The sequence below is a fragment of the Leuciscus leuciscus genome (genome assembly GCF_965113295.1).
Source record: "Leuciscus leuciscus genome assembly, chromosome: 15".
Lineage (NCBI taxonomy): Eukaryota > Metazoa > Chordata > Actinopteri > Cypriniformes > Leuciscidae > Leuciscus > Leuciscus leuciscus.
The window spans coordinates 31,379,903-31,399,344 of record NC_138739.1 but is presented as its reverse complement, the minus strand read 5'-3'; the positions used below and the strand labels follow the sequence as shown (position 1 = coordinate 31,399,344).

General features: G+C 45.1%; 1 protein-coding gene and 1 long non-coding RNA gene across 2 annotated transcripts in view; one reads left to right on the top strand and one right to left on the bottom strand.

Annotated features, from left to right (window-relative positions):
• LOC309475408 (complement receptor type 1-like) overlaps nt 1–19,442 on the top strand; it is a 179,455-nt gene that overhangs the window by 124,960 nt on the left and 35,053 nt on the right. The gene's annotated exons all lie outside the window — the stretch shown is intronic.
• Nucleotides 10,655–11,874, bottom strand: LOC309476748. Its single transcript, XR_014198331.1, has 3 exons — nt 11,503–11,874; nt 10,922–10,996; nt 10,655–10,790 (listed from the first exon to the last, which is right to left on the bottom strand). It is a non-coding gene; the product is annotated as an uncharacterized lncRNA (long non-coding RNA).

Genomic DNA, 19,442 nt, shown 5'->3' with positions numbered 1-19,442 from the left:
ATGTTATACACTTTTAAAAAGAACTTTAGCATGATAATTTATATTATATAAAGGATGTTTTACATATGAATGTGAAATAACTAAATGTTTTTTCAACCTTTAATTGTTTTAGATTATATAAAGGATAGAATGTTTTACATATGAATGTGAAATAACTAAATGTTTTTTCAACCTTTAATTGTTTTAGGTTATATAAATTATAGAATGTTTTATATATAAATGTGAAATAACTGAATGTCACATATATGAAATAACTGCAGGCACAGGCACAAGCCATATAACCACACACGCACACACATAACTGGGACAAAGTTCAAACATCTGTTCTATTTAAATAGGTCAAAAACTAACCGTCAAAACTATGATTTAGGACTAGCTAGGTCACCGGGGCAAAAGCAACTGTCAAACCACATGATCGATAGGTAGGAAGGGCAAAGGTTAATCCCATGACCTCATACCGGAAGTTCAACCCATCAATCATAAGGTCACCGGAAGTTCAACCTGCCAAAAGGTCAAAGGTCAAAGTAATTAATCATTTTGACACTTGCCATAGTATAAGTACTACTGCTGTACAATCTGACCCTGGTGCTGGCTCCTCTAAGCAAGTAACACTGGGTACGTGTGCAATACATTACTACTTTTTTTTAGTTTTAAATATGGCTGAATGTTCTGCAGTAAAGGGAAATACAGTGTCCCTGTTGAAGCCAGCACACATACACACAGTCTCCCACACAGAGGTCAGTATGCAGCAGACAGAACACCAAACATAACCTGCTTTACAACAGTTATGCTTTACATTGGCCTATTTTAAAAAATTTTATTAGGGTGGAGGAAATGATGACACTCTGTCTGTGTGTTCTCAGACAGTTGCTGATGTGAATGCACTGGGCTTTTTATTATGGCAAACATTTGAATGTGGGGCATAAAAAAGGGACTGGCCCTTACACATTTCTTTTATTGTGGGATTTTTCACAACCTGCCCCAGAAACTGAGGCCTCTACCTCAATGTGCTTCAGAAGAAATGTGAACAAGGTAATGCTTTAAACCCTTGACATAAATTACAGTCAGTCCTGTGTTTGTAGGAAGTCAAGGAACTTTTTGTCATTTGATGAGCCTCCAGAAAACTTGTAATGATCATGTTTGTGGTGGAATTATGTTTCAGGTGGAAACAGACTCAGTCAGGGCCCTGTACAAAAGGAGTCTTGAACTAGACTGTTCACTAAAGGAGTCTTGAACTAGACTGTTCACTAAAGGAGTCTTGAACTAGACTGTTCACTAAAGGAGACTTGAACTAGACTGTTCACTAAAGGAGACTTGAACTAGACTGTTCACTAAAGGAGTCTTGAACTAGACTGTTCACTAAAGGAGACTTGAACTAGACTGTTCACTAAAGGAGCTGGACTGTGAGCTGAGGAGGCTCCAAAAAAAAAAAAAAAAATTGGAGATCAAACAGTTGGATAAAACTGATCTCAGTATGTGAACTTATTTAACCAAGTAACACTTTAGTATGAATATTTATTTATGCAACTTTGTCTTACTCTCTTTCTCCCTCCCATCCCACAAAACCAATAAAACAGTTTGAGACCTATCTGCAGTTTCAATGTGCTTTTATTAAGTGTAATATTGTATAGTGATTGCATCTACATCTGCACCAGCTGGGTGGTCAAGTGTGACGGGTCAGTTTCATCGGGGAGAAGCTGGTTTTGTGGTGTTTCTCGCTCCTTTCTACTGGTGGCTATATTGTGCAGAGTGGCACATGCAGCCACTATCTGTGATGCCTGCTCTGGTGACTCTTAAGCGCCGAACACAGTTGAAATGTGCCTTTAGGATGCCAAAGGTCATCTCTATCTTCACTCTGGTTTTACTGAGGGCCACACTGAAGTGGTGCTGTGGCCCTGTCTGAGGGTCATGATAGGGGGTTATTGTGTAGGTTTTTCTATCTCAGTTCAAATTAACAGTGTTTTGTACTGTACCAAATTTAACTTGCTTTCCTCAAAGCGCTGACAAAACACAGACTCACGGAAAATTTGTGAGACAGGCACTGGAGCCAGGCCATTTGGCATCCAAACTTGTGATCATACGTTCATGACCACAAGTCGTCTGCAGATGAAATGTTTAGTAGATCATTGTTATATCTGTTAATGTTACTATTAATTTAAAGATTCATCTCACAGAAAATAATCATCTCACATATTCACATCATCTCTACCTGAACATTAAGTTCCCCTAGAGCAGTGGAGATTGGAGCAATAGACTGCATACATGTTGCAATGACTCTAGGGAATCATATCATAAGATTAACAGAATAATAATAAAAAAAGATTTAAAATAATTCTTAACATGTATTATATTGTATTGTACATTTGTGAAATTTGCTTAAAAAATAAGATAAAAATGTGTTCCCTTTCGTGGTCACTCCGAGTTACGTCGGATGACGACGATTGGGGTTTCGCTTAGAAGCCTATCACCTTCGAGTATATAAAACGAGCCAATGGCAATGAAATGCCATGGGTCTGCGGAATTTGCATAGCGTAACTCCGCCCGCCGCAGGGGGTATATAAGGAAGTACGCTGGCACAATGCAGATATGTTTTCGCTTCGGAGCCGAGAACTTCTCCACTCCTGCAAGCCAAATATTCTGAGTTAGTCTTCTCTTACCTTCGAGACGAGCGAACTCTCCGGTGTTGGTGTGACGGCGTTTTCAGCGAGTGCTCACTACCCTGCTGATCTTGTCAGTGATCTGACAGATAGTGTGTTTCTCCCTGTTCGCTTCAGCATCCGCGGAGTTTTTCCTCTCACAAAAAGAGCATTGCACGTGGCACGTCTTTTTAAAGATGCCTCGCCCGTGCACTTCTGGTTGCGGTGGCGAGATATTTTTCTCTGATGGGCACGATCGTTGCTTAACGTGTTTGGGCGTTGATCACGCTAAAGCAGCGTTCGTGGATGACTCATGTTCCCACTGCGGGAACATGACCATCTCTATGCTGCGGTCGAGACTCAATGAGCTCACTAGAGCGAGAGTCCCCCTACCCACACCCCGATCTACTGGTCCCGAGAGGGCTAGTACTTCGGCTGGTGGCCGGGGTGACCTGAGGGTGACTGTGTGGGACATACCGCCGACACGTCCACGGTCCACACACCCCTCTCCAGCATCAGCACCCGCGAGTGTTCAAACTGAGACCGCTGGTCCCTCTTCGGAGCCCCAGCGCGTCTCGTTTGGAGCTCCAGAGGAAGATACTATGTCCATCGCTGCATCACAAGGTGCCGCCACCTGATCCAGTGCGCTCGCGGCTGGATGATTGGTTTTTGGGAGCGGCCGCTGACACCCGTCGCCGCCCAACCCCAATACCATTCTTCCCGGAAGTGCATGAGGAAGTCACGCGGTCCTGGAAGGCTCCCATGTCTTCCCGTGATCGTTCGACGGCTTTCTCCGCCTTTCCTCCCCTCGATAGAGCTGATGCTTGTGGGTACACTGGGATTCCCACGGTTGAACGTTCTGTCGCGATGCAGCTGTGTCCGACAAGCGCTTCATCACGTGGTGATCCTAAGCACCCGTCCAAAGCCTGTAGATTCTCGTCTACCATGGTGGCGAAATCTTACAGAGCGGCGGGACAGGCAGCTGCCTCTTTGCATGCCATGGCCATCTTACAGGTCTACCAGGCCAAGATGCTTCGTGACATGCACGAGGGTAGGACAGACCCAGGGCTCTTCAATGAGCTGCGCGCCGCCACCGACCTCGCTCTCCGGGCGACGAAGGTGACCGCGCGCTCCCTGGGTTTGGTGATGTCCACAGCTGTGGTCCAGGAGAGACATCTCTGGCTGAACCTGGCTGATATGCGTGAGCCCGAGCGGACTCGTCTGCTTGACGCTCCCATATCCCAGGCCGGCCTTTTCGGCGGTGCAGTCGAGGACTTTGCCCAACAGTTCTCGACTGCTCAGAAGCAGACTGAGGCGATTAAGCACATTCTGCCCCGACGCTCTGCTGCTCAGCCGTCGGTACAGAATCCTCAGCCTGCTCGCCGCCGAGGGCGCCCTCCCGTGGCTCCCGCCCCTCCCGCACGGCCCCAGCAGCAGCCTTCATCTGGGCCGCGTCGTGGAGGAAGCCGTAGGAAGGCGCCACAGCCCTCTCCAGCCCCGCAGCCCGCTAAACGCCAGGCTAAGCGGCGCTCCTGAGACGGGCAGCTCAGGATTGGCTTTCTTTTCGCTACAGGAGGTGGTAGCAGGGCCACTCCTTCCCCCGGTGGAGGGCCGGGGGAGAATCTTTTGTTCTCCACTCCCCGCTGCTCGTCCCACGACGGGCAGCACCCTAATGTGGTTAAAGAAAGAATCGAAATCCCCAATCCTGAGCCTACAGACCCAGAGGGCCGCAGTGCGCGCCACCCCCGGGTCCCGCCACTGCCGCCCTCCTCTGTCCCGCCACGCGCCGCCCACGGGCCACGCTCCTCTCATCCCCCTCTGTCGCCAGACCCCTGCCAGAGCACGCCCCCGTGGGACGCGCGCCCTCCCCTGGCCTCCTCTGGCAGGACGCGGTTAATGACCGTGCCCCCGCACAGGGCCGCGATGCCACCCTCGCCGGTGCCGGTCATTCCGCCTCGCTGCCCCACCGACGGTACGTCTGTGGTTCGTATGACCCCGCTGGTGCACTTTCTGCAGGCCTGGCTAGAGCTTCCCAGACTGTCCCGCTGGGTCGCGAGAACCATCAGGCTCGGCTACGCGATTCAGTTCGCGCGATCTCCTCCCCGCTTCAGCGGAGTCCGCTTCACTATGGTCGGTGGCAATGCCCCTGTCATGAGAGCGGAGGTCGTCACCCTGCTGGCGAAGGGTGCGATCGAGATTGTCCCTCCAGCCGAAATGAAGTCCGGCTTCTACAGCCCTTACTTCATTGTACCCAAGAAGTCCGGTGGGTTACGGCCAATCCTCGACCTGCGCGTCTTGAACCGCTCCCTTCACAGGCTGCCGTTCAAGATGCTAACGGCCAAACACATCCTCCAGTGTGTGCGGCCGCAGGATTGGTTTGCAGCGATCGACCTGAAGGACGCCTACTTCCATGTCTCCATTTTACCTCGACACAGACCGTTTCTACGGTTTGCTTTCGAGGGGCAGGCATACCAGTACGCGGTTCTCCCTTTCGGGCTAGCCCTGTCTCCTCGCGTCTTTACGAAGGTCGTCGAGGCAGCCCTTGTTCCCCTTCGGGAACACGGGGTTCGCATCCTGAACTATCTCGACGACTGGCTTATCCTAGCTCACTCTCGAGACCAGGTTTGCGAACACAGGGACCTAGTGCTCCGGCACCTAGTCCGTCTGGGCCTTCGGGTCAACTGGGAGAAGAGCAAACTCTGCCCCGTGCAGAGGATCTCTTTTCTCGGTATGGAGATCGACTCGGTCGCCATGTGCGCGCAGCTTACGAGCGAGCGCGCGCAGTCACTGCTGACTTGTCTTCGTCAGTTCGAGGACAAGAGTGCGGTTCCACTGAAACTTTTTCAGAGGCTCCTGGGGCATATGGCATCCGCAGCCGCAGTAACGCCGCTGGGATTGCTTCATATGAGACCGCTTCAGCTTTGGCTTCGCGATCGAGTCCCGAGGTGGGCATGGCAACACGGCACGCTCCGAGTCCCAGTGACTCCAGCCTGCCGTCAGACCTTCACCCCGTGGGCGAACCTCAATTTTCTACGGGCCGGAGTGCCCTTAGAACGAGTTTCCCGGCATGTTGTTGTGTCAACAGATGCCTCCAACACGGGCTGGGGCGCCATGTGCAATGGTCATGCTGCCGCGGGCTCCTGGACAGGACCCCAGCGCCTTTGGCATGTCAATTGCCTCGAGTTGCTGGCTGTACGTCTCGCCCTGCACCGCTTCCATGCGCTGCTCAGGGGCCAGCACGTACTAGTCCGATCAGACAATATCGCAACAGTAGCGTACATCAACCACCAGGGTGGTCTACGCTCCCGCCGTATGTCGCAACTCGCTCGCCACCTCCTCATATGGAGTCAGAAGCATCTGAGGTCGCTTCGAGCCATTTATATCCCGGGACACCTGAACCAGGCGGCCGACGAGCTGTCTCGAGTTCGGCCTCTCGCTGGAGAATGGCGACTCCATCCCCAGACGGCCCAGCTGATTTGGGATCAGTTCGGCGACGCACAGGTAGACCTGTTTGCCTCCCACGACTCGTCCCATTGCGACCTGTTTTACTCCCTGACCGAGGGCACGCTCGGCACGGATGCACTGGCGCACAGCTGGCCGCGGGGCCTACGCAAGTATGCGTTTCCCCCAGTGAGCCTTCTTGCGCAGACCTTGCGCAAGATCAGGGAGGACGAGGAGCAGGTCATTTTGGTTGCCCCGTATTGGCCCAACCGGACCTGGTTCTCCGAACTAGTACTCCTCGCGACAGCACCTCCCTGGCCCATTCCTCTGAGGAAGGACCTCCTTTCTCAGGGACGGGGCACCTTATGGCACCCTCGTCCCGATCTTTGGAACCTCCATGTGTGGCTCCTGGACGGGACGAGGCAGGTTTGAGTACCCTACCACCTGCGGTGGTGGCTACCATCACTTCCGCTAGAGCATCGTCCACGAGACATGCCTATGCGTTGAAGTGGAACCTCTTCGTCAACTGGTGTTCTTCTAAACATCAAGAACCCATGAAATGCCCGATCAGTGTCGTACTTTCCTTCCTGCAAGAAGGGTTGGAGCGAAGGCTGTCTCCCTCCACCCTGAAAGTGTATGTTGCCGCCATTGCCGCACATCACGAAGCAGTTGATGGTAAGTCTCTGGGAAAGCACGACCTGATCGTCAGGTTCCTGAGGGGAGCGAGGAGACTAAATCCTCCTCGTCCTCCCTTCGTACCCTCTTGGGACCTCTCAGTGGTTCTAACTGCCCTGCAGAGTGCTCCATTTGAGCCTTTACAGTCAGTGGAGCTTAAGTTCCTGTCAATGAAGACAGCGCTCCTGGTTGCATTGGCCTCCATCAAGAGGGTAGGGGACCTGCAGGCATTTTCGGTTGACGAAGCGTGCCTGGAATTCGGGCCGGCTAACTCTCACGTGATCCTGAGACCCCGGCTTGGATACGTGCCCAAGGTTCCTACCACACCCTTTCGAGACCAGGTAGTGAACCTGCAAGCGCTGCCCTTGGAGGAGGCAGACCCAGCCTTGGCACTGCTCTGTCCAGTACGCGCCCTCCGTGCTTACGTAGACAGAACGCGGTGTTTCAGGACCTCAGACCAGCTCTTTGTCTGTCATGGTGGGAAGCTGAAGGGAAAGGCTCTCTCAAAGCAAAGGTTATCCCACTGGATAGTGGATACCATTGCTTTGGCATACCAGCAGCAAGGTCGTCCGTGCCCCCTTGGTGTGAAAGCCCACTCCACACGTAGTGTGGCTTCCTCTTGGGCTCTAGCGCATGGCGCCTCGCTAACAGACATTTGTAGAGCTGCGGGCTCGGCGACACCCAACACATTCGCGAGATTCTATAATCTCCGAGTAGAGCCAGTTTCTTCTCATGTACTCGCTTCAACCAGCCGGTGCTAGATTCTGCTCAGGTGTCTTCGCTTGCTCGCCATTCCTCTCCACGGACGGGATACGTGCGATATTTCTCTCAGGTGAGTCTGAGTTTCCTCCAGCACTGGTTACGTCAACGCCTGAGTTATGCCAATCTGCCATAACGCAGCTTTTGCGCTTGACTAGGTGCCTCCATGTGCATGGTTCCCCTCTGGGCGACCCCCACATGTGTATTCCACTGTAAGTCTCCTTGTGAGCGTGTGTCTTTCCCTTGGCAAGCCACCTTGCCACCCCTGGGGTTTAAAATTCCACCTGCGGCTGGACACCCCAGTGATTTTCCATATGCAGCCCTCTGGGTCATATGTGTATTCTAAGTCCCCCCCATCAATGGCTGGGCATAATTGCATATTTCTCTCTGGAGATATGCTTCCCAGTGTACCTTGGTATCCCTGTGTTAAGTAGGACTCCTTCGTTCGTGCTAGTCTCACAACAGGGAGCTCAGACTTACGCAGGGCACTGGAAGACAGCCGAGGTGGCGTGATTAGACTGGAACCCCAATCGTCGTCATCCGACGTAACTCGGAGTGACCACGAAAGGGAACGTCTCGGTTATGGATGTAACCCTCGTTCCCTGAGTGGGAACGGAGACGTTACGTCTTCCTGCCACTTCCGCTGTACCGCTGAAAAACGCCTGGGGCTAGTCTCGGCTCCTCAGCGAAGACATATCTGCATTGTGCCAGCGTACTTCCTTATATACCCCCTGCGGCGGGCGGAGTTACGCTATGCAAATTCCGCAGACCCATGGCATTTCATTGCCATTGGCTCGTTTTATATACTCGAAGGTGATAGGCTTCTAAGCGAAACCCCAATCGTCGTCATCCGACGTAACGTCTCCGTTCCCACTCAGGGAACGAGGGTTACATCCGTAACCGAGACGTTCATGTGATGTCACCCTATCAATATATCTTACCGGCAATTTTATAAAAGCCCTCTTTTATGGACATGGTCGATAAATGTCCAGGGAACATTATAAATGAAACTATTCACGTACTCCTGCAGAGCGAGGACCACCTTGCGAATGGTTCGACAAACCGTGTTTTCCCCTAGCTTCTGTGCGTCACCCAGCGTGCAAGTATGTACCATTTGCACAAAAAAAACGCAACGCAATACCATTTGCGGTACAGTAAGTGCATGAATTCGACGTGTTAAATTATTTATGTGCGGCTCAAGAAGTGTGCAAAGATAAGACATTCCTTCCGCGGAAAATCTGTAGGCTATCTTTCATACAAGTAACTATCAGGAAAGGCAAGGGGATTTTGTCTGGCTAAAAACTCTTTCTCTAAGAAGTGCTCGTCAAACAATTTGCGCTGAGATGTCCACCAGATTTGGAAAATTGCAATAGACACTGGGAATAAGTTACGTCACCTATATGTTTCTTTGCTCTCAGCTGATTGGTCAAACTTCAGTCTGAGATCTTGAATCCAGAACATAACGGCTGCGTTCGAAACCGCATACTCAATGAGTAGGTACTTAATTTCAATAAGTACTTACTTAACGAGCGCTAAAAGAGTAGGTACTTTATAGCCAGATCTCGTTGAGTATGAATGCGAACCGGACATCTGCCATGTTGACGTTATCATGTGACCTACGACGCGTTATCACAAGAGTCACAACCATCGGCCACAACTTGAAAATTTTGAACGACACGTTTAATTCATCTATCTGTAAATATCTTGATATTGATTAAACTTGCTCATTTTGTGGTCTTTTTGAAGAAACTGCTGCCCATTTATGTTGTGAATACATTTAGGGTTGATTTAAGTTCTTATATTTAACCCTACTAATGTGACCCACCGTTTTATCCTTAACGATATTATTTATTTTTATTACAAAATCCCAAAATTGTCATCTCTTGAATATGTTGTTAATTTCTTTATTTTATATCCAAACATTTTCAGCCACAAGCAAAAATGGCTTACTGCTTTATGTTTTCCTCTTTTTCTTGATGAATTTAACTCTCGTTTCATCCCTCAGGCCTAGGCCTATAAATAAAAAAAAATGAATTTTTTAAGTGTATTATAACTAATTATTTAAGAAAATATATATTACGATATTCAACCTTGTAGGTTCTTTTTTCCTGTGTATAAAATTATGTATGCAAACCCATGATTGATATATGTGTGTGTATATATATATATATATATATATATATATATATATATATATATATATACACCTCATAACATCAGTAACTCAACAGCCCTACCTAGAACGGTTTTCTCCAGCGTTTGTAATGTCTGCACAAAGGGCAGCTGTGTGAAGATTCGCCTTTGGAGAAAACTGTTGATTTTATACTCGAAAAATGTAAGTATCATTAATGTTAAAAATTAATATTACCCCAGAATGAATTGCATTGCTATCCCACCCCAAAACATACAATAATAATGATAAATGCTGACCAATACTTAATTATATTAATTTTTACTGAAAATAATTCAATAAAACAAACAAAATGTAATGTATGTCATACGACATAGCTATGCATGAATACACTCTAGATGTGTATAGTGAACATATCTACATTTTCATTCAAACAATAAATAAAGCATTAATTAAATATTTATATCTTATTTACTGACAACAATGAGAAATATTAATAAATGAGTAAAATAATTAATCAAAGTCACCATCACACAATAAACAAATGCATATACAAGTCAACACATGAAACAAAGCTTTATTCAAACTACAATCATGTATGTAGGCTACAGGCGCTGAACCCCACATCCTTCTGCCATCTCAACACAGCGGTTCCCATTCTGCGGCTTTATTCTGATGAATCAGCTGACCACCAGAGGTGAGCCGTGCCTTCGTGCCGGAGGTTGTTGCGTGATGTGTTGTGCTTCACAATCTGAGGCAATAAGGGCAGGTGGAGTGATGGAGGGTCTCGTAAGAGCAGGTGGAGTGATGGAGTGATGGAGGGTCTCGTAAGGGCAGGTGGAGTGATGGAGGGTCTCATAAGGGCAGGTGGAGTGATGGAGGGTCTCATAAGGGCAGGTGGAGTGATGGAGGGACTCATCCATGGCACCATTACCAGGATTCAGCGCTGGGCTCCTCATCCTCAGTGCTCACACCAGCCTGCTGACATTGCAGAACCTACAAAAATGCACAAACATAACACAAAAAACAGTCATTTTAACCGCACAATGTCATTTGATTTCAGTATTATTTAGAAGACAAAAACGTGTTTTTTTCCCACAAATGCCGCCATCATCTTCCCTTGCAGGTCCTGCTCCACCACAAAAGATCTGCAGCAAATGCACAGAAATCAAGAATCAGAAAAGTGCTGTAATGGCTCTGTTTCAAATTACAATAATTAAAATAAACTACAACTTAATATTTAAATAGTTGTTATTATTCATGTCTGTAGTATACTCACTCAAAGCCTTTGACGGCAGCATTCAGCTTCATGAGCCACTCTCCACTGGATAAACACACATCTGTTCATCTGTCCCTGTAACATCCAGACAAGATTCACATTACCTCTGTGATTTATGAGCAACACTACATTTACATGTTGAGGTTGTTTTAACTTTTTATCCAACATAAATGTTCCTCAATTTATCAACAGTAATGGACAAATAAAATAGATAACTTATGTTTAGTTACTTTATAGATTTGTTCTAGCACACATTCATCACTCAGATGTCTATTTCATGTAGTGATGTGCTCTTCTGCAATACTTACTGAAGATTTTCCTGTCAGATGTAAATAGACATTTCAAATAAGCGTCTTTAAGATATATATATGGTTTATGTAAATCCACTTTAGAGACGTAACTTACGTGTCCTTACTGGAGCTCCCCTGTTAGCTAACGTTATACATAATAAAACAAGTTTTTACAGCAAAATCACAACTATACTACACTGTGTAACGTCTTTACACCTTCAACAATTCAACAGTTTACTCTACAGTAGTTCAACACATGCAATTTTAACACAAGGAACCGTGTTTACTCACATTTGAAAGCACCCGTGTCGCTGATCTCCGCGATGTTTGATAATGACGTATCCTCTCGCGTGGCCTCCTGGGATAGAAGAGTATCCACGGATCAGCACTCAAAAATCTGTGTGGAAGCAGTAAGCCATCCGGGAACTTCTCGCCTACTCTTTTATGAATACTGATGTTTTGAACGTACTGCTTCCTTCACGTACTGTTTTCGCCTACTATATAGTAGGAAAGTAGGCATATTCGAACGCACTTAAGTCCGAATCTCGCGATAATTAATACGTCACCCAGGTAATTCTCGCCTACTCTTTTGGATTCGTACATACTTTTTCGCTCGCCTACTCTTTTTCCCATACTAAATAGTAGGGAAGTATGCGGTTTCGAACGCAGCCACTCTGCACCGGAGCAGGTTAGCCGTGCAGCGTAAGATACCATGGCAACGAACTCCGATTAAATCCAAACTACTTTCATAGTACCTAAAACCCAGGGTTGGCGGAAACTAAACTGAAACATAGCTGGCTAGCCACCTAAACCGGCTTCATGGTACAGGCCCCCGGTGTTCTGTTGTTGGATGTAATGTTGTTTTGGCAATCAATTTTCTTCATGTAATGTTTGTGCTTGCATGATAACAGAGAAGTAAAATAACAGAGAAGTAAAATAATGGCAAATGTTTTTGAAACAAAAAAGCCTGTTGAATTGCACTAGCCTACTTGGGGAAAAAAAAAAAGAAAAAAGAAAAAATGCATTGTGTTACGTTCTCCTCCCAGTCTAGGGGTCAGGAGGGGAATTAACAAAGAAAAAAGAAGATATGATAAAAAAAATTAAAAAAAAAGTAACACACAAATTACATGGATAACACACTTCAGCCTCAGTCCCAGAGTGAAAGCAAACACAGCTTCAAGTACAAGCAAAATGTGTTTCTGTTGTATATTCAAGAGATTAGCAAAGGATGGGAATAAGTCTTCAGGAGAGAGCATGGCCTAAAACAACAAACAAAAACAGACTAACTCAGGTTTAAGGGAGCCATCTACCCTGTACAAAAACAAAGATGAAAATCAACAACAAAACTTTCCTGAGCTCCCTCTCTAACCAAAAAAAAAAATTAAAAAAAATGTTTTATTAAAATAAAAAGGCACCCTCTCCCTACATTTCCCAGATAATCCAAAATGAGCAAAGCTAATAAGATTTCATACAAGACCTTATAATTACCCACAGGTAGAGAAATCAACACTAGAAAGCAAACTCAATCACTTCTTAGCACTCAACAAATGAGTATAGGTCTACTCCTAACTCAAGGATCAGCACAGTTCTCACAAAACACACAATCTCAGTCTGAGGCTGGGGAAGAAGTGTTCCTCAGCACAGGCTTCTCTGAGTGCTGCATTAATACTCCTCTGCTCAGACTCAGGCATGCTCACAACGAGTTGCAGCTGATGGTAATTAACCTGAGTGAGAGAGAGTGAGGAAGAGAAACAGAGCACAACACAGGGCACACAAGAATTTTCTCACAACAGATTATATTAAAAGACCCTGGGACTTAACAATTGCATTAACCATGCTTGCATTTTAATGCATTGTATTTTTAGGGCTTGCATTTTTATGGGCTAAAAATCAGCATGGCTGAATATTATAGCTGTGAATATTTCAATTCAAAACATTTCAAACACATTTTCATTATTAAAAATTCAATAATCCATATTCACCTTTCATATTTCACTTCCAAAATATTCAAACTGTTTAAAAATACAACCTATAATACCCAACAGGCAATTTTCGGTCCATTTTATTTCGCTTTGCAAATTCACTTCTTCAAATACAGTGGTTGAAATTCGACAGAAAATTCTACGTTGACGTCCAGCAACTGCAGGAAAAGCAGTAGATTACCGAGCATACTATCCATCTGCTGTTAGTCGGCCTCACCAGCAGGGGGTGCAAGCGCGTGTTGTAGACGAAGACCACAACAGTTAGAGCAAGCCATTCATTCATAAAAACTCATGTCAGCAAAGTGTATTTGTGATTATTATGACGGCTTTTTATGTTAAATTCAGTGTCTTCACAGTTACTTTTCCTGTGTAGCCTACAATCATCTCTCTTGAACGAGATTATAATGTTATTTCCCCGATGCGGATGTACAGATCCAATGTTACATTTGAGGTTGACATACTGTATATTTCTCTTGGTTGTTTAGTTGCCTTAACTTTATATTGCGGTGATGTGCTGCATGCAGTAGGCTATGGGTTTCCCTCAATACTTCAGGATTTCCCTGCAGGACATATAAATTATTTTTGAATTTGGAGCTTTCTAGACTAAGAAAAGCCAGAAAATGTATTTATGGCTTATGTGGATGAAAGACAACAACTCCCAGAATGCACTTGCTTTGCTACCCTAGGAGGTCACTCCCAAGCCACGCCTACTGGTAAGAGAGCGCAGTTGAAAACAACAAAGCTAGGCTACTAGCGAGTCTCCGGGATTCGGCTTTTGCGTTCTACAGTTGCCATTCATTATGTTTACTGTGGCGAGCAGGACGAGGCTGACGGCCGCGGGAGAACGGCGCGAGGCCGGTGGTGTGATTACTGATGAGCCGGTCTCGCATCTCTCACGGAAGAGCGGGAATTTTCTTAGCAACGTTAAAACGCACATCAACCAATCACTTGTTTAGCGTTCATGTAAACACTACATTCACATTCACCAATCGGAATGAATTCAGTTAGATTGAAACAAAAGGTGTGCATGTAAACAATGAATGGCGACCGCAGAAAGCAAAAGCCGAATCCAGGACATTTTGGACGATCTCGACGGCCGGACATGTCCGGGGAAAAAGAGGATGGTAACCCCTACTACTCAGCTTTCTCCTACTACTCAGTTTTCTCCACAGAACAAGAGCCTGCTGACTTAGCTTCCAAAGAAAGATGGCTGAACTATGTGTACATTATGTGAGTGAGATCCCTCTGTGGGCGGGTTGAGAACATGCAGGACAGCCCCTCCTACTGGCTGTTGTCTTTAGCCTCTGGCCAAAAAATCCTCCGATGACGCAATATGATGATTTGGAAAGCACGGTCATTCGAAAATACTACAGGTTTTCTACTAATACAAATGCTAAATCCTGAAGTATCCCTTTAACGTGGCTAAATGGACTAATACAGTGATATAAAAGACCAAACTCGCAGGCAAGCAGATGGACTCAGAATATGAACTTAAAGGACAAGTTCGGTATTTTACACTTAAAGCCCTGTTTTCAGATCATTTCTGATGAAATAGAACGGTTAAGATTGAAATTTGGACACATGCTGCTGGCCCCAGAAATTTCTGTGGTCAGGGGTGTTCACTGATATGCTCACACAAAAATCGCTGCAAAAGATGCTTTGCTTGTCCTTTAACGCGCAAAGTTTAATGCTGAACGTTTCCCAGTGATATACTGGCACAAAGTTGGCTTGACATTGGACATTCGCACATTTTACATTTAGCCTACATTTAGTGATTTAGCAGATGCTTTTATCCAAAATGATTTACAGTTTAAACTAACATAGGACTACAAAATGCAAGTGCCATTACCCTTCCCAGTTTAATTTAATGCAGTAGGCTACATGTATATGTGTGTATATATATATATATATATATATATATATAGAGAGAGAGAGAGAGAGAGAGAGAGAGAGAGAAAGAGAGAGAGTGTTAGTATTAATTGATCAAGTGTTGATTTTATGCCTGTAAATCACTGGGAAACGCTGGGAAATGTTAAATTCATATTCTGAGTCCATCTGCTTGCCTGTAGCCTATATAGTAGAGCCTACATCCCCAATAAGGTGCGAGTTTGGTCTTATTTCACTGTATTAGTCCATTAAGCTACATTAAGCGAGGTGAATTGCCCTAATGTGGGACACTGCCTAATGTGGGACACCTAAGGTCTAGTGCTTGTAGGTCCCCCATAAATACATGAATGGCAGTGAAACTATGGGTTAGACAAAGCAGTGGTGTCATGTGATCAAAATGACATGACCTATCAAATGTCCAATCATATTTGAGGGTGGAGCAATCATTAAACAGGAGGCACCTTGTGTGAAGACCATCCGAAGGCCAGTGACATAGAGTTTTAACAAATTTGATATTAAGGAGTTAAATACATTTTAAACAAAGCAATCCTGCTACTTTTTAGCCTAATATGCTTATGAAATGTTTGTTGTAGCGACACTGACTTGGCATCCGGCCAGATGTTCTGAATTAGCGAATCCTGATTTGCAAAACACAGCTCGTTTCGTCTTGAGTAAACAAAGAGCATTCTGTTTACGACCCCCTTTGGGGCATGTTGACCAGCGGGGGCGCCGCTCGGGCTAGGGCCTCCCTGGCACATGACACATTTATAACAAGCCGAGCGTTGAGCAAAAGGGTCGACCTAGTCCCTTGATTCAAATCTCGCCAACTCACGGGACTCACATCCTGAAACCCCCCGAAAGGGTGGGGGAAAGGACAAGAGTTCACAAAAGCAGCCTGAATTCTGAATGACACACACACGTACATACACACACACACACACACACAAACATCCTTTGTGTTTAACTTAACATCCTTTTAATGTATGTAACTCAGACTTGTATCTGAACTTCCTGTATGTATGTGTGATTAATGTTGTTTTGATCATATAGTTATGATCTTCGAGTGTTTGGCTCTGAAATGTATTTTTGAAGAATGTTCTCCCAGTAGAATCGCATCCCGTAACCCGATCTCATTGGCAGGTCATAAAATTTGACTACCAAGCTCATCCAGCCCTATGCAAAGGAGACAACGGGGGCGCAACATTCCAACGCACACAAATTCCAAAACACACATTACACACACAGACACCATCCATGGAACTTTTCAGAGAAAAGTACCGCTAAATATTTTAAATATATTCCTTTTGGTGCTTAGATGTATTCACATGTCACAATGGAAGTATCTACAATTTTATTATATGTTAATCAAATGTAAAATGCTTATAATCGGGTTTTTGAGAGTAATTGTGTATCCTTAAATGTTTTATCTGTCATCCTTGGTATCTGGTTAACCGTCGTGTTTTGACTGAAACACTCACACATGCGAGATTACAGTAAAATGTACTCTTCTGTGTGTACAATCTTTCTGGGTAGAAATGACGAAAATTCATACCATCATAAACCATGCAGATTAGTTGTCCTGACAAGACAAAGAAAGATCTTCCCGCTACCAAATGCGCTAAGATGATTCGTCCTCTACGCAAAAGGAGGCGTACACGGGACACTGTTAAAAGTCCGAACCTTCATTTTATCCTCTCTCTCAACTCTCAACTCTCCTCTCCCTCCTCCAAAACTTTGGAAACCCAAGTCCGGACCGGCTTCGGCCTGCCTCTCTTCTCTTCTCTTTTATTTCTTTGTATGTTTTTCTATAGTCTAGTTTCGTTTTCCTATTCGCCTCTGTTCATTCACGAGCTGAATGAACTTAGCCTGAATCATTCCCGGCAACTTCACCTCAAAGAAAGAAACTCGTTGAACCTCCCGCGCTCGCGCTCGCCCGGAAGACATCCTTCTCTCTCTCTCTCTCATCCTCTCTCTCATCCTTTTCTGTCATTCTATCTTTCTCTAATTCTGATCATTTTATTCTCTCTCTCACTGTTGTTCGTTATCTTGTATTGTTTAACTGTATTTTATGGACATAGACATATAATCCGTGTGTATTGTGTAGTTTGATGTATTCCTTAGTTCGATGTATTAGTCCAATTATTATATGTCCTTGATTGACTCTGTTTTAATTGCCCATGTTGCGAAGTCACTGAAATGTTCGATCTTAGCTATATGCTTTATCTTGGTACGATTTAAGTAACCTAATTTTACAAACACAGAGAGTTGGTTTTTTTCAAGGCCTGGAAAAAGATACTCTTTCTTGTGTTTGTAAGAAGGATAATTTTCCTTGAGAGTAAAGTTAATCTTACGTTTAATGTTTTCTGGACAAACAGATTGTTTGATAGCTAAATTAATTCCATTAAAGTTATCCCATAACTTCGAGCTGAAATAAGACTATTGATGTATTAATGACGAACCATAACCCGTTATGGTAATCATTCATATATCAATCTAGTTCAGCTGCGATAAATTAATGTAACTGTAATATGCAAAATATTAATCATATTCATGATTAATTATTAAAATTCCCTATAGATCATTTGAGCTAATATTAATATTAATGTACAACCCATTGTTGCTACATTGTCCATCAAAAAATAGTCCCAATAAGGTGCGAGTTTGGTCTTATTTCACTGTATTAGTCCATTAAGCTACGTTAAGCGTTTTGTCCCGACAGAAGGGGAATCCTTGAGTATGATGAGGTATTGAGGGAAACCGATTATAATCCCGTTCATGGTAGAGAAAGCTGATAACATGTAGGCTACACAGGGAGAGTAACTGTCATGGGGTGACGTCAAGCGGAACAATTTTTTTGTTCCATTGTTGTTTCCCTGTGGGAGCGATTTCGACGTAACACCAGGCCGGTTCCGGGTCCTTCCGTGTAAACAGTCTGGCCGGGCCAGAGCCAAGCGGGAAGGAAGTCGACCGGAAGTTGAAGCCGGCCGCGTGCCACCATCTTGTAGCAGAACTTCACCTGCTGTTAGCATCCCATTGACTCCCATTCATTTTGGCGTCACTTTGACAGCGAATAACTTTACATCTGAGGCGTTTGAAGACTCCATTTGTCCATTATTTATTTCTAAAGAAACACGACAATGTATAAAATGCTCCATTACCTTGTATCTTACGTTATGGCCCCGTAAAAACAGTTTTTGTAAAAATAGGCTAACGATTGCGTCATAACCGCACGACTCTCTGTCGCACAGTAGAGAGATTACCGTATTGACGGGAGGAGAAGCTCGCGGGCAATCGGGGGGACGTAGAGGCAAAATGACAAAATAATTAATCAGAATACCTAGCAAAAGTTTCTCCTGCTCGTAGCTCATGGACACCTCCTACTCACGATCTCCGTCTCTGCAAGATTCGGAAGGGAATGATTCAGATTTCTCATGCCACAGCCACTAGAAGACAGACGGGTTGCTCACGTCACATCTACGTCGTCAAGCTCAGTTTGAGTCTGCGCGTCAGGAACGGAAGTCCTAAAAAATCGCTGAAAATGGGCTTCACTTGCCTCAATTGAGTTCCAATGAGATGACTCTGTCCATTTCTTATACTGTCTATGGCCAGAGCCCGTCTACGGAGAGCCTTGGCACTTCCTATTAGCCCCATTGTATCGATCTTGGTTGCAGTTCCATTAGAATTCCACTGGAGGTGATCGCGGGCGAGTGCAGACTGAATGAGAGTCTATGGGGCTAGACGGCTAAATGTGTCTCTTTCACCCGATTGCCGTTGAGAAATCTCAGATTTTATTGTAGGTTTTGCAAGTTCAACATGGGTTATAGGTCGAAAGTTGAATGAACGAGTACTTATTTCTTTTCGATTTCTTACAGGTTGAGTTGTTGTTGCCCATAACACGCTAGCATTTTGCTAATGACGTCAGCATTCTGACGTCATTGACATTTTAAAAGACTTTTTAAACCAAATAAGTGACTCTAAAAAATCTAACACCCAGCAATGTGTAATTTCTTTGCATCTCCTTTCGAATACAACATTCAAATTACTAGACAAAAAATTATATCCTGAGAAAAGTGGATTTTGAGGGTTTTTCGCCATAGACCTCCATTCATTCTGCACTCGCCTGCGAGCGCCCCCGCATGGACAGAGACGTGTTACTGCAGCCAGTCCAGAAACCGGAAGTAAGCAGAGAGTGCCAATTCTCTTCCTATTAGACATTCTCTGGCCGGGCTTAGTAATGAGGAAATGAGCGTCAGCTGTGTAATGAGCGGAGATTGAGCCGCGAGAGATATGGATTTGCGAGGGGGATTATAAAGGCATTGGTTAATGTGGAAACACGAGGAGAGAATTGTTTTTATTTTATTA